At 40.5% G+C, this 15,842-nt stretch overlaps 1 long non-coding RNA gene across 1 annotated transcript; it reads right to left on the bottom strand.

The window, feature by feature from the left end:
* Window positions 1-480: 480 nt before the first annotated feature.
* On the bottom strand, window positions 481-1,261 carry LOC127610765 (uncharacterized). Its single transcript, XR_007965035.1, has 2 exons — window positions 923-1,261; window positions 481-836 (listed from the first exon to the last, which is right to left on the bottom strand). It is a non-coding gene; the product is annotated as an uncharacterized LOC127610765 (long non-coding RNA).
* Window positions 1,262-15,842: the final 14,581 nt, after the last annotated feature.

The following is a 15,842-nucleotide window of genomic DNA, read 5'->3' on the forward strand; positions in this document are numbered from 1 at the left end:
ATAGTATTTATGAAGTCAGTTGTTTTTTTTTGTGTCTATTTGGGTTTAGTGAAGTTTTTTGGGTGAGTGAATACTGTATACAACTTGATGCCTGCTACTTGTGATCTTAGCGGCCCGGTGGTCCAGTGGTTAGCGTGTCGACCTTACAGTGCATAAGTGCGTTTGATCCCGGCTGCGGCCTCCCTGTGTGGAGTTTGCATGTTCTCCCCAGGCCTGCGTGGGTTTTCTCCGGGTACTCCCGTTTCCTCCCACATTCCCAAAAACATGCATGGCAGGCTGACTGAACACTTGAAATTGTCCCTAGGTGCCTACTGCCCGGAGACAGCTGGGATAGGCTCCAGCACCCCCCGCGACCCTAGTGAGGATCAAGCGGTTCGGAAGATGAATGAATGAATGAATGAATGAGTAAAATGGGTTCACAAAATTCCAGAATCCACTGGGTGGCAGGACTGTTTGACAGGTTAAGGTTGATTTTTGTCGATAAAGCAGAAAGGGATAGGTTCAAAAAGTGGCTAAGATGCAAGTAATAAATAAATACATACTTACATAAAACATCAACATCAACACGCATTTATTTCCGAGCTGCTGAGTCTTTTTCATTCCAGGACTGAGTGGTCACACAAACTACAGTTGAAGTGCTTACTTGATCAGACATTTCCCACAGGCAAACACACACACATACAAAAAAACACAACTTTGGCATATGCAAGCATTTGTTAATTTGGCTTCCCTTTACAGATGTTGCTCGACTCGCTGTTGACAATTTCATTGGCCATGTCAACTTTACATCCATCTACAATCCACACGAAACCCCCGTTCCAAACATAAAATATCTCCTGGAAGCATGAGTGCACACTCATTAATCATTATTCATACTCCCATGGTTCCATCTAACTAGGCCCTATGAAATGTAAGTTCTGACCGTTTCGTTTTCCTCAATCCCTCTGGCAGGGGTTAGTCTGGAGCTTTGGATCATGTCCCAGCTTGCTCACAGGAATGTGCTATTGAGAAAGCACCACACCGCAAAGCCTCCCAGTCATTCCAAGCCATAATCAGATCCAGCTTGTCATCCCCCCATCCCATCTCATTCTTTCTTTCCTCCTCACTCCCATCTTGAAAAAAAAAATAAAAAAAGACCGACAAGCACCCACAGCACACAAACACCCACATCGAGAACAGGAACCCAGACACCCCCACAGAACAGCAATTTGTAGAAATGTAAGCTTGGGCAAACATAGCTCCGCGGTGACTTGTAAAAAGAGTTGTACTGGGGAAAACCAAAAGTACAGTGCAAAGAGAGACAAGAAGAATTAATCCCACTGATTTCACGCATGGACTAATCTGTTCTATGTGCTCGGTATTGTACCATGAACACAGCAATAACTAATAATGAGCAAGCGAGCATTTGATGATTCACATGTTTTATTTAGGCAACAAGATGATTCATTTCAATGCACTTTTGAAAGCTGTCCCTCTGAGGCAATTGGTGTGTCGAAATGTGGAAGGAGACTTTCATGTCTTCCCCCCACACCCCCATCACTTGCATTGCAGCCTATCTCCATTTTAAACTTCTTATTGCCACATCACAAATCACACATCATTTCGAAGTCATAAATTTCCTTTGAAGACTTTTGACTCGTAGGATTGGTCTTTCCGATTTATAGCTTTGAAACAACAAAACAATCCTCATGTTGTGCTGTAGCACAACACAGAATTCAAGTGACGACCACCAAAGTGAACTGTTGGATATGTAAATCATAGGGGAATACATAAGCAGAATAATAATGCAAAAACATAATTATTTTATTTTATTTCATTTTGCCATGACCTTTCTGTCCAGTTCTGTCACCTTGACTGTCGTACTGACAGTACTGTTATTGGCTGGCTTTTTATTTGCTGTTGACCAAAGAAATGTCAATCATTATAGCTGTGTGTTGGTCATGAAGTCACTCAGTAGATTAATATGCAGATAGCGTAATGCATAGGTGTCAAACTCAGGTCCTGTAGGGCCGCTGCCCTGCATGTTTTTCAAGTCTCCCTGTTGAAACACACCTGATTCAGATGATCAGATCATCAGCAAGCTCTGCGCAAACCTGACATTGAACCTGTTCATTTGGAAAACATGCAGGACAGCAGCCCTCCATGACCTGAGTTTGACACCTATGGCGTAATGCGTAACTACATACAGAAACTAATTACTTTCAATGACAGAAAATAGTGACATATAAATGACTGTATAAATTGGCCAATGGTGACTTTATCCTCGAACTCAATGGTCAACCCTTGCTTTTGGGCCAATGTTTATTTTGCCAAATCTCAATACACTCTTCTGTATTGTTGAAAATAATCTGTTCCAAAGGTTATTATAGTTAAAGAAAAGAGCAAACAGAGCAAAATAACAAAAACCAAAGCTGATTTTTTTTCCAAGTTAAAAAAAAAAACAAATTACTATTATAGTATAATCATAACTAAAATGTCCTTCATTTCCTCTTTGTAATTTAATTTCGTACTGTACTGTTGAATATCCATCCAAAAGAAGGAAGGTCAAACAGCTGAACAGAAAAACAAAATAAAAACTCATGACAAATAAAAAATCCCAAACTATAATAACCCTAATTTGTATCGCGCTCTTGCTCAGTGTCATGGGGTGCTGACTGGGTGAAAGGCAAAATACACCCTTGAGTAGTTACCAGTCAATCACAGGGCACTTGTAGAGACAGACAACTATCCATGCTGACATTCCTGTCACTGACTGGGGAACTGAACCTCCGCTATCTGCATGGAAGTCAGACAATTCAGCTACTACACAATCACTTACTGCATACTACGACAACGGTTATTCTTTTTTTTAAATATAATACAGTAACTCATGAATATTTCTAGCATAGTTATTTAGCTTAGAATTGTTATGCATACTCGCCCAAGAATGAGCAACCTCATCATTCCTACAATATATCTCTAACCACCAATCTTTTCATCTCGTGCCACCTGGCCAGCTATGAAATCTGCTGATCTTTTCCCGCTTCATCTCTCCAACTCCAGACCTCCACTCTCTTGCTGCATCTTTTCACAAAGGCGGGAATATTTCTTTAAGCTCCCTTTTCTCTCATCTTGTATCAGGAAACTCTGACTACAGGGCAGTTAAGCTAGCTTTCAATAAAGTCTTGGATCCACTGCCTGTATGAGAAACCGCAGCTTCGATTACACAAAATGTGAGCGCCGCACAACCATGGGCAAGTGAAAGGTGTTTTCAATAATTACTTATTATATGTGTTTGGAGAATGAAAAACATCTGTGCTGAATTTGACTGAAAGAGCCCCAAAACATTCCTAAAATAGGAGTGACGCACGCAGGCTGAGTCTCTCTCTCCCTTCTCTCTCTCTCTCTCTCTCTCTCTCTCTCTCTCTCTCTCTCTCTCTCTCTCTCTCTTTCTCTCACTCTTCACACACACACATACACACACACACATACACACACACGCACACACACACTGGAAGGCTACACTGCACCATTGTCAGGACGGGTCTATTTACAGGCTGTTGTTTTAGCTGGCCACAGCTGCGGAAATGAATATCAAATGTAGTTCTACCGCCATAAATCAAAACCTTTTGCCATGTTCTGACTTTCTCCCCCCATTTAAAGTCAATTCACATGGGCGGTGTGCATTACACTCACACCCGATGGCTTAAGTCTTTCCTCTGAAATAGTCACAAAGGAGTTTTAAGAAGTTGAAGGTCAAGAAGACAGAGAGCTTCATCAAAGCTTGTGTTGAATGTACAGACATTTCACAGTGCTTCAGGAATTATGAATGCTGGCAGAGAGACTGAAGTAGGAACTTTTTTCAAAACAGAAATATGTGGGATATAAAGAGAAGCTGTGACACCGAAGATGGAGTTGACAACAGTTTGTTGGAAGCCCAGTTTGAGTGATGAAAATCGCCTACTTTTTCCAGCTTTAGAGTAAGTTTGTGGGCAACGTGAGAACTTTGACATCTTTTATGAATCCTCATTTGAGTCAGTCATGCTCAGCAGTGTAGCTGTCTTGGGGAGGATATAATAATCGCATTAATTTCCAGGTTCAGCAATCACACCATAGTCGTCATAAGACATATGAAAACATGGTAACAACCACTGTAAGAAGATATATTGGGAAGGGGAAGATCAATTAAATCTGTTATTTTTCTGCTATTTGTTCCCTAACCTGGCCTGCCAACCACCAGTTTTTTAGATGGACTATCTTATGCTATTGTAAGCTTTCTGCACTTAGTTTATATATATATGTATATACACACACACACACACACACACACACACACAGATGATTTAGCCTTCTATACTTCTATACTTTCCGCCCTCCAAAACCTACTCTCGCGGTACCTCCAAAATCTCAGCGTTGTAAGAAAAACATAACATTTATATAGCATTGATGTACTTTTCATCCATGTATTTTGTAATAACAAGTAATGAATATGTTTATTGTTTATTCAACAAACAATATCTGCCATAACATGCCTGACAACAAAGGTAACGCTAGCCCATTGATGCTAATGTATGTCATCATTTAGCTCGCAGTTTGATTTACTTCCAGCTCTGGCCTCTAAATTAGGTTTGATTGTGGTAATTGCACCAGTTTTAAGGTTCAATCTGCCCAGCTGATCCACTTTTGTACGGGCCATGGTTCACCGGGCAGTCCTCTGATAAATAACGATCACAGACAAACAGCTACTTGATGGTCTGTCGGCAGAAAGGCTGCTGATAGCACCTATTTCCCGGCTGGATATGATTGTCGGACGTCCCGCCAGGAGGTGAACTTTGAAAAAATTCAAAAGAGTGGAGCGAATAAGACTTTACTGGTAAGACAGAGACATTCATTAGTGTGCTGGATTGTCTTACCAATGTAGACAAAGGATGTCCAAGTCCAGTAAACTAGATATTGAATAAATGTTCAAGCTGCCTTCGACAGTTGCAAACCTATGTAGTGGCAACTGTACTTTGGGTCCAAACGGCCACTGGACTGCTCGCAAATGGCGATTCCAGGCCTCTTGTCAATTCTGCCACCACTTCTCAAAAACCTTACGCTCATACCCTTTCTCTCTTATGTACCCTTGTGTGTTAGTTTTATACCAAAACCATTGAAGTTACATAGATGGTTAGTTTATTTTAAACTAACAGTTTAACTTTGAAAAATGTATTTGGGTTCCTCTAATCATCCCAATATGGTGTATGTGTGTGAATGCAGGTGGAGATGGGTCTACTCAAAGTGCCGGAGGTCCTGGACTCTGCTTATCTCTGCTTTTGTGGGATTAGTGGGGATCTCATGCTGTCCAAACCTCGTTCTGACCTACCAGCCGGGCCAAACCAACACGCACACTCCAGATCAAGCTGTTGCACAATAGACATGGCCGTATGTTGATTTAACAGGTCTGACTGCCTGGTAAAGAGGGGTTGGGGTTGCTTGCGCTGATGTCCAAATGTAAGGGAGGGTGAGGGAAGGAGGGAAGCATTGCCAAAGAGGGATGAGTGGTTGTGTTGAAGCAGGGTAGAGCCGAGGGGTCACATAAGGCTGTGATGTGATCGTGTATGTTTGGGACAATGGAATGTGAGGGAGGGAAGAGTGGGCATGCAGCAAGTGACATCCCTTTCATACCAGACCTAATCTCCAGCGAAGGCATTGAGTGTAGGCACACAGAAGATGGCCATAGACTACCCAATGTTTAGTGCTCGCAGTTCAGTCTTCAAATAATTGTCCAACTGGGATTTTTTAGTCTTGAGTCTTGAGTTTGTCTTGTTGAATTGTGGAAACAGCTAAACACTACTGTAAAACGTCAACCTGATGATGATGATGAAATTTTAAAATGACATTTAAGATTTCCATAAAAGGCATGAGACAGTCGAGAAAAAGCTATTTTGCCGTTCTGTCATCTGCCTAAATGGTTGGTACGGGGACAGCAGGAAATGATGAGCTGCTGTGTTGTGAAATTCCACAGAAATGGTTGTTGTACCTCAAGAATTTCGGCTTTTCTCGACAAAGATTTTGATTTGCAACAATAACAACTCGTTTCACTGGAACGAATGATGTCAGCCTGTCCCCTTCTTTCTACCCACAAGCTGAACTGACATCCGCTGAGTTGCTCACATCAGACACTGGTGAAAATTACTGTACCAGTCTAAGTTATCCAGTCACGTACATACCGATTGCTATGCTTTGCTTATTAAGCCTTCCCCCAACCCGGCGCTCAAGAGTCACATTCTTAGCCCACAGAGGCAAAGCACGATTAATAAAACCGCAAGAACTTGCTGAGTGACACCTTGCCAATTTACACTTACAAGTGTTATCATAATCAACCTACTGGAAGGTGTCATGATTACATATTCGTTTTTCAATATTGAGAGGAAAAACAGCTTTGAAGGGGTATTTTATGTTGGACTTGGGGAGGGTTGCTGTCTTCTTTTGATCAACTGCCGGATGAGAGAGCCACAAGGATAACGTCCTAAGTATAGCGTCTACAGTCAGTCACATGTCTAAGTAGACTACAATATTCGTAATTTGGAACTCATTAAAATAATAACATCAGTGGGAGGGTTTATGCAGCCAGTTGATATTAAATCTTAGTACATTCTCTGGAGTTCTTTGGAATAAGTGGTCAAACTCACCTGGATTGAAATAAAGTCTCATAAAGTTTCTGTAACAACATTGTAAAATACCACTACATGCAGTCTGTGTAGTACACGTGAGTCATTTTCAGCAATGTTACACACCATATACCATTTCTGAAAATGATTCATGCACAGTTCCATCAGCATTAGGGACAGTTTTAGTTGCCCAAGAGGAACTGTTGCAATTTCGTCGGTTCGTTTTTTTCACAGCATGCATTTCATTTCAGAAAAGCTCCCCTTTATGATGTTAATAGAGAAAGGACAGGTTAACATAAAGGATCACAGGCTAACAAGCTCCTTGTTTTGCTTAGAATTACATTCGAGGCTCTATTTTCATGACTGTCGCATGTCTGGCATAAGAAAAGTTCTACATTTGGACAGAGGTGGTCATTTTGCAGATTTGTGCAAGCCAGCACATTAAAGAAAAGGACAGTTTGTTCCATTGCGGGCGTAAAATACAGCCGGCATGATTCAACATCAATCAACGCGGCTCCTCTCATTCCCTTTAAATGCTGACGCATAGTCCTTGACTTGGTGGAAGTAGAAACTAATTTGCTGCAGTCCGGCGACAGGTTAAAGTAAAGTATACTTATGACGAATTGCAGACCTCTCCAATTGGATATATAAAGTTGACTGAAGTGGACACAATCGTTCAAAGGGTTTAATGCCTGCTGTTGTCATCTTTCCGAATGAAATATGATGACCACTGTTCATGTCCGCAGAGCTCAGAATCTGCCTGTGCCCTGATCAAATGCGCTGAAATCACATTAAACTACCTGTGCCAAAACTTGTGCAAAGTTCGATCGAACCCAGGTTAAGAACCACTGCCCTAGATGTAATGAATAACAAAAGCAACATTGTAGAGAATCTCGAGTTAGACCTTATGTAATAGTTAGCAGGTAACTGGGCCTCTGATGTGACCAAAGGCAGAACAACAACACTGAACTTGGTTGTTTTAATGACTTTTTTCAACCTTAGCTACTGATGTCATTTTGACAAAGTTAAACAGTAAATAGAAGAATACAGAGTCGCTCTAGCGATTTTGAACCTTTCTGTACACCGTTCAATTAAGTGCAATATAAATATAGATATAGATAGGTGGCTGTGCTTTTTACAATTGGTTTTCACATCATTTTATTTTTTATTCAGCAGCCTGACAGCAGTCGGTAGGAATGAGCGGCGGGATCTCTCCTTCTTGCATCGCGTGTAACAGTCTCTGGCTGAAGGAGCTACCGAGTGCTGTCAGGGCGGGCTGGAGGGGGTGGGAGTGACTGTCCATCATAGCTTTTAGCTTAGCTAGCATCCTCCTGTTGCCCACCTGACAGGTGAATACACAGTACTGTGCCCACTCACCAGAGTGTCTAGGGAGCAGCCCAGGACAGAACCAGTCGCTCCAGACTCTTTCTGTTTCAGGCCGAGATGCTGCCTGACCAGCAGACAATGCCATAATGGATGGCCGAAGCCACCACCGAGTTATAGAAAGTCTTAAGGAGTGACCCCTGTACGCCAAAAGACCTCAGTTTCCTGAGTAGGAAGAATCTCTGTCCTTTCCTAATCAGGGCGCCCGTGTTAGTAGACCAGTCCAGTTTATTCTTTAGAAGAACACCTAGGTACTTGTAGGAGGTCACCCTCTCTTTGTCCATACCCTGGATGTTCATCAGTGCAGGTGGGGACTGTTTCCTGCAGAAATCCACAACCAACACCTTAGTTTTCCTAGGGTTGATCTGGAGGTGATTCTGCTGGCACCAGTCCACAAAGTCCTTCGTCTGTCCCTTGTATTCCCGATCGTCTCCCTCTGTAATGAGGCCTACAATCGCAGAGTCATTGGAGAACTTCTGACGGTGGCAGTTTGGAGTGGTGTGTCTGAAGTCCGAGGTGTAGAGGATGAACAGGAATGGAGCCAGAACAGTCCCCTGCGGCGCTCCGGTGCTGCAGAGAAGCCTGTCCGACTCACAGCTCTGTACAGTCACGTACTGCGGCCGGTTTGTGAGGTAGTCTGTAAACCGCAACTAAATGAAGAGATAAACACAATCGTGGCATTTTCTCTATAAATACTTGACACTGGCAGTTGTCTGCACCATAAATTCATTTTCACTTGGCTAATACTGTGAATTGAATCGTGGTCTATGACCTTTGCACAGTGTATTCACCTGTAAAAGTGCAATTCTATCACTTTCAATTCATTGAACTTCACATTTAAATTCAAAAAGCGAACATGAATAAGAACGGTTGCGGTGAATTTCCACCATGCAACACGAGACCAGGTGTCATTCATCATTGCGTTACCCTCACTGAAATGCATGAAATACTTATATGAATTTATTTATTTCCAGACAGATCAAATTCTGGGATGTCGCAGACTGAGCAGCACCTGTAACTGTGCTTGCCTTCCCATCTGTAACCGCAGGCGACGACAGTGAAACTGCAGTTTTCCCAGGCTCAAGCAGGGTGAACATAAAGGCCAGTCTGTTCTCCGTGTGTGCCTCCATCTACGGCATCATCTCTTTGAACTGGGAAGCCATGTCAGCAGCTCTCTGCCCCCCACCAGACACCATCCCTTCATGTGCCCACACGGGATTGATAGGCCAGATGCCAACAGATCCACACAACACACAACAAATAATCAAACACATACGCACACATGTTGGACGGCTTGTACAAAAATATTTCTCAACATGCACATGGATGTGGAAAAGAGGGAAAATTGTCCCCAGTAAAATATGAACCATCAAACTTTTTCCTCAAATTACGCAAGTGCCCCTCAGCCTCCAATCAATTTGTAAAAATCAAAGACCATGCAAGATTGACTACCTTCAAACAAACTCCCGTTCCAATGAAGTTGGGACGTTGTGTAAAGCATAATCAAAACTAAAATGCAATGATTTGCAAATCATTTTCAACCTGTATTCAATTGCACACTACTAAAATAAGTTCTTTATTGTTCCAAATGATGAATGTTCATGGGGGGGTTCCAATATTTCTAGTTCAGTGGTTCGTAACATGGGTTCGATCGAACCCCAGGGGTTCAGTGAATCGGTCTCACGGGTTCCACAGAGCCTCTGCCATGGACACACGCGACTCAACATGTCAATTAGTTATGACACGCCCACATGACATTGCTTTGTCCAATCAGTACTGTGGGAAATTTAGTTCGCTTAGTCGTCAATGTGTGACTGTCGTGATAGTATGTCGTACAATTAGAAGAAAAAAAAGTATACCGATCTCTTGAAATTGTATTTACTTTTTTCAGTTTTTAATAAATATTTTTTTTTATATCTTGAATAAATAAATGTTTATTTTTCACTAATGTGGGGTTCAGTGAATGTGCATATTAACTGGTTGGGTTCGGTACCTCTAAGAAGGTTAAGAACCACTGTTCTAATTCATTAATCGTACACAGTATGTCACTGTTACTGGAATAAGCAATATATTGTAGTACATTTGGGTTCTGATATTGGACAAAAGTTGTATTTATTTAATTATTTATTTATTACCTACAAACGAAAGCAAAGAAAGCAAAATGTTCTACTTGATTTTATTTGATTTATTGAACATATAAACACACCATGAAAGACACAAAAACTAATCAAATCAAAAATATCAAGACATATCTTTGCTCAGTACAGCTTATATGCTCAGAAAGAGTAGGAAGAAGGAGAAGAACATATCGAGTCTTACACCTTGTTGTCTATAAATGATTAAAAATCAAGATATCGTGCAAATAGACTACATATCCACAAATCTGTATCTCTACACAACCCAAATAAGAGCAAAAAACACTGATCCTCTTGACAGATGTTCAAAATAGTGTGACGTGTACACCCATTATTCAATATACTGGCAATAAATCAAAACAAAAAACGAAGGAAAGTACAAACAGACATGCCTCTTTATACATATTTATAGATAATCTATTTCATACATTTTAGATTCAGTGCCATTTTTCATGTCTATACAGGACATGATTGATTATTTCTGTTGTACTATATTTTTAAACCTCTTTTTGAACACAACACAACGATTCACTTACGTGATGCCATATAATTACATTTGCATGACAGATCATAAATGACATCTAACGACGAATGAATCAGACTGAGTCTGTGCTTAGATGTAAATCGCATGTTATGTCATTTCAAGAAACAAATCTGCTAATACTCAGCTCTTAATAGATGGTGGCTTGTGAGCTACAATGACGAACATTTGGGATGCTGTGCATGCGAATATATTTGCACATCCCATTGATGCTCAACTGAAAAGGCGCAGCTTTGGAAGCCCCTGCGATTCCAAGACAAACACACATTTGTTATTAACATGTGAAAAGTCTTCTGTCTTCCATTCTGTCTGCCTCTCTGATGAGCTGAGGTCAGTACAGCCAAGAATGACGTTTGGCTTCAACTCAGTGGAAGAATTCTGGCCTGCCATCAGCATCCCGCACTTTTCCTCTTCCAGAGAGCCATGCACATGCATAAATCAAACAATCTCTGAAGTATTCCCTCCATTATTTGTGACATCAATCTGCTCGAGCGGGCAGATTGAAGAGGATGTGGTTGATAACCAGGTACTGTGAGGCTCAATTCCAGGTTTGAGGGTGCGGCTGGTGGACAGGATTAAAACTAAAACACATCAACAACCTTGGAAGAATGGGAATGCATTTTATTTTTGCCTTTTTGAAAACCTGTATATTGAAATTCCCACATTCAAAAATGACCTAAAACTCATTTCTTTCCAATCTGTATGTCAGGCCAATATTTGGAAGCATTTAGAACAGAGACTGTTCATCTTCCCTTTGTCGGGATATGGACTCCTATTCAAGAATATTGACCAATAAGCCTTAATGCCTTTATTTTTGCTAGAGATTGAAAACATTTACATTTAACATCAAACGATGACAATGAAATATTCCAGTCTTTTATTTCGATGTATTTCCATCAGAATGTTAGTCACAAGTTAGAAGATAACCGTTTTGTAACAGAACATGAAATCTTTTGGGGACGTTTGTGTGGATTGAAACCAAAAATGCTGCGCATCAGATTCAGATATAAATTAAATCTGACATGTTGATCTCTTGTCTCATACTCATTGTTCTTAGAGTATTGAAATCGATCACAAATTAACTTTGTATCCTTGGATGGGGCAAATACGTTACTTTGGACTCCAACACTCAAGATAAAGCTGTCCTATGTATGTGCTTGAAGCGAAGGGTCTTGTGAGACAGACAGACTAGTCCAGTTGCGATAAATTCAATGCCCTGAGACAAAATTACTTGTATGAAAAAGAAAAGAAAATCACAGGTGTATTAATCTTTTTTTTATGATAAACCCAAATGATTTCGGTCAAAAGCCAAAATAAAGGGAAAAGTACATACACCCAGCCATTGTTGATCAGAAACAAAATTGATGCTTTTTCAAACGCTTGCACTCTGACACCCAGAGCGTTAAAAAATGATACATTAGGGTGTCCTTCATATTGCATTTGATTGAACTTAGACTTCTCTCCGAGCATTAGTACAGAAAATGAGGCTTTCAAATTGAGTTCGCTGTTTGGATTGCCAAATAAAGTGTAGTTGAAATTAGCTGCCATTTTGTCAAGGAATGTGATCAATATGATGAATGTTGACGAGGTTGAACGCCGATTGCTTTTTGTAACTTGTCTTGTCTTGTCTTGTATGTTTCCACAACATCTTGTGGATTTTGGTGACAATCCCGTTTTAAAAATGCTTTTCAGAAACCTAAAGGACTTAAGTTGAACAGAGCAAGTTGACTAAGTGTAAGCGGTTAGCGCAGTAGCTTTCACTCGGTTCGTATATATCGTGTATTCGTCGTGTCTCTGAGCACTTCCCGTCATGAGTTCATGGAAAAGCAAAGCGTATGCAACTAGAAGTTCAGCCTGTTTCGCTGGGTTTCAAGATATGAAATGCATTCCTTTCAACATTGGATGGATGCTTGTCCTTATCAGACCAGGTTTTCCACAACCTCCACCAATTATCTCCAGATCCCACATCCTTTGACTGACATGGTACTAGACATGTCATTACTTGTCAAGAGTGGTCACATTTCAGGTTCATACTGTAAAATTGTAGGGAGTAAGGTAGCCACATCATTATTTCTGCCGTTTGTCTAACATGACTTTTTATTTTTATATACTGCTTTCTGTTACTGCTGCTATTTTCAGTCCTCCCTTGAAAAAAGAAAAACGGCTGTGATAACAACGCAGGGTCAACCAAAACGTGCAGGGTAAACAAAATAAAACTATGAATATCAATCATTTTTGAAAATATATAGTTTCCAACTTACTTGTCAATACTCATGCATCATAGCTTTATGGAAGGCCCCAGGTGTGGACACATTTTTCCTCTATTAATAAAAAATAAAAAATAAACGTGTAGAATTGTGCTGTATTTGGAATAGAAACATTGGAAGGGGCACATACGTGCATACTACTCATTAACTCTAACTTATGTATATAAAATGTTTGATATTTGACCAGGGATACCATAAAGGTAACATGCTGGAGTCCTTTAAATCCCCTGGAAGAAAAAGACAGACTTGGTTTGAGTCTGTGTGCACAAGAATGAATTTGCTCATACCAACCTATTTTAATGAATGAATAAAGAGAGGAGTCAAGTCCAGTGTCATGGTGTCCTCGTACTGATGTGATATTAATGTTCCATGATTAAATGTGTAACATTAATGTAAAAAATAGCCATGCCTAAATAAACAGAAAACTGATGTAATGGGAGTCTGGGCGGGGGGAAGCAGCCATTGGGCCAGCAGGAAGGAAGTTAAAGTACCCCTTCTAATCATCAAAACTGCTGTATATATGCGATTTTTGTTGTGAACCTTTTTATGTCAAGACCAACGCAGCAAATAGACACATGTACAAACACATCCTTAAATTGTTGGCGTTTAGCCGAGCAGAATTTCATCATTTCCTTTTGGCTACTTGATAAATGCTGCAACACCGAAGTTTCTCTTGGCTTGAGAGTCCAATGGAGGGAGGGTAGGGGAATGACAAAACAATAATAATGATGATTATACCTTTACAGTTGGGACTTTGGAGCTGTCATATTGTTACACTGAAATCAAATTCATTGGTAATGGCAGACAGATGTTTAATCAAATTTGGGACACATGCTCTGCGGTTTGTGGCATGTTAAAGGAAGGTTTGGATACAAGTCCTAAAATGTACTAAAATATACCATAAGGCACCAAGTGTATTACAATTTCAATTATTGGTCAACTTGTCACTGATTGTTTCCTTCAGATTTGCATGTTTGGAACAAGAAAACGAAACCAACAAAGTCATACCGTAAGTATTGAGATACAATAATTGTGTTGTAGGCCAGATTGGGCCATTGGCTACGTGACTGAATATCTCTTTGTAAATCCCAACATTCCACTCCAAACTTTCTTCTCATGAGAATAGTATGACTCACGGGCAGTTACACATTCACATCAATACAATTACAATGTTTTCAACTCATAACCAATAGTTCGTGCACAGTGTGGTTATATGATCTCATGACCAAGTCTGGAATTGTTTTCTTTTATATAAGCGTCATAAAATACCCACCTCCTTGCCTGACAAGACTTGAGAATTTTGTGCATTAACCCTAAACGGGATACTCATTAAAATTATTGGGAAATCTGATATACCGTTTAACAGTATATTTACAGTCATTTGGAAACATGGAGTTTTATTGCACAATAAGAGAATTCTTTTTACTGAATAGTATGGTGAGAAGAGCTTTTTTATTATTATAATTTTTTTTAACTCCGACTATGCAAAAACTTGCATGCTAGGTTAACAGAAGACTCTAAATTAGGGGCCCACCAACCATTTTGAAGGTGAAAGCTACTTTTTGGGGACTGATTAATACCAAGGGCCAGAGCAGCCTGTACCTATTACTCATAGGCCCCAGGACTAACCATCAAATAAAGGCCCTCCTCCCCAACCATAAAGGAGATGCTCTGCATGTTTTTCAACATTGACAACAGATCAGCTTACATATTTATGCTTTTCATCTATTTTAATAAATAGATTGAAATAATAGAAGGGTGGCCCGGTGATCCAGTGGTTAGCGCGTCGACCTCACAGTGCAGAGGTCCCAGGTTCAATTCCAGCTCCGGCCTCCCTGTGTGGAGTTTGTATGTTCTCCGCGTGGGTTTTCTCCGGGTAATCCGGTTTCCTCCCACATTCCAAAACCTTGCATGGCAGGCTGATTGAACACTCCAAATTGTCTCTAGGTGTGAGTGTGAGCGCGGATGATTGTTCGTCTCTGTGTGCCCTGCAACTGGCTGGCAACCGGTTCAGGGTGTCCCCCACCTACTACCCGACGACAGCTGGGATAGGCTCCAGCACCCCCCACGACTCTTATTCGGTTAAATGGATCGGAAAATGAATGGATGAATGAAAATTAAGACTTCTGATAGGCCTCTTCTGGGCACACACTAAGAAACTCATTTGTGCATGCTTAAGAATCAAGTTTTTAAAAAAGGGCTATCAAACAAACGAGTGGTCATTGACATTTTGTATGAAAGTACAAAAGTGAATGCGTAATGGTACACCTTAAAACTCGCAGGGATTGTTTAAAAGGCAGTCTTAAGTTACAAAACGACAGGTACACTTTGTGCCATGTAAAAAAATACCATTGTAAAACTCCAAGTTCATCCACAGAACAGGTTATAAACCTCAGTTCATTCTTCACAATTTCCCGACAGAAAACATCCAAAATGACATTCAGGCGATTTGTATTTAGCTGGCAGTGTCGATAGTATCGCGTTACAAAACTAGCGATTTTCAGAAACATTTAGTTTCTCAGCATCTAAGTCATTCAAAATATTACATGAGACTATTTTGTGCTATAGACATGTAATTGAGTCATTTACGATGCATGATGATTCATCACATCATGCACCGAGGCAAAGCAAATGATCGAGTGTCCTACCTGTGTCATCGACACATCCCAGGGATGCTCCTTTTTGAGTGTCCTCTTAAGTGCACACATCAAGCTAAATGTCTGATATGCAGTTGACTATTGTAAGCCCCGTTGGTAAAGGCCTGCCTTACCAAGGGGTTTCAAATACACTTCTGAAATAATAAATTTGCAAACATGACCTTCAATTATGTGGTGATAATCAATTATATTTATACATTTGAAGAGACAGATCATGTTCATGATTT

This window comes from Hippocampus zosterae, chromosome 11 (assembly GCF_025434085.1).
Source record: "Hippocampus zosterae strain Florida chromosome 11, ASM2543408v3, whole genome shotgun sequence".
NCBI lineage: Eukaryota > Metazoa > Chordata > Actinopteri > Syngnathiformes > Syngnathidae > Hippocampus > Hippocampus zosterae.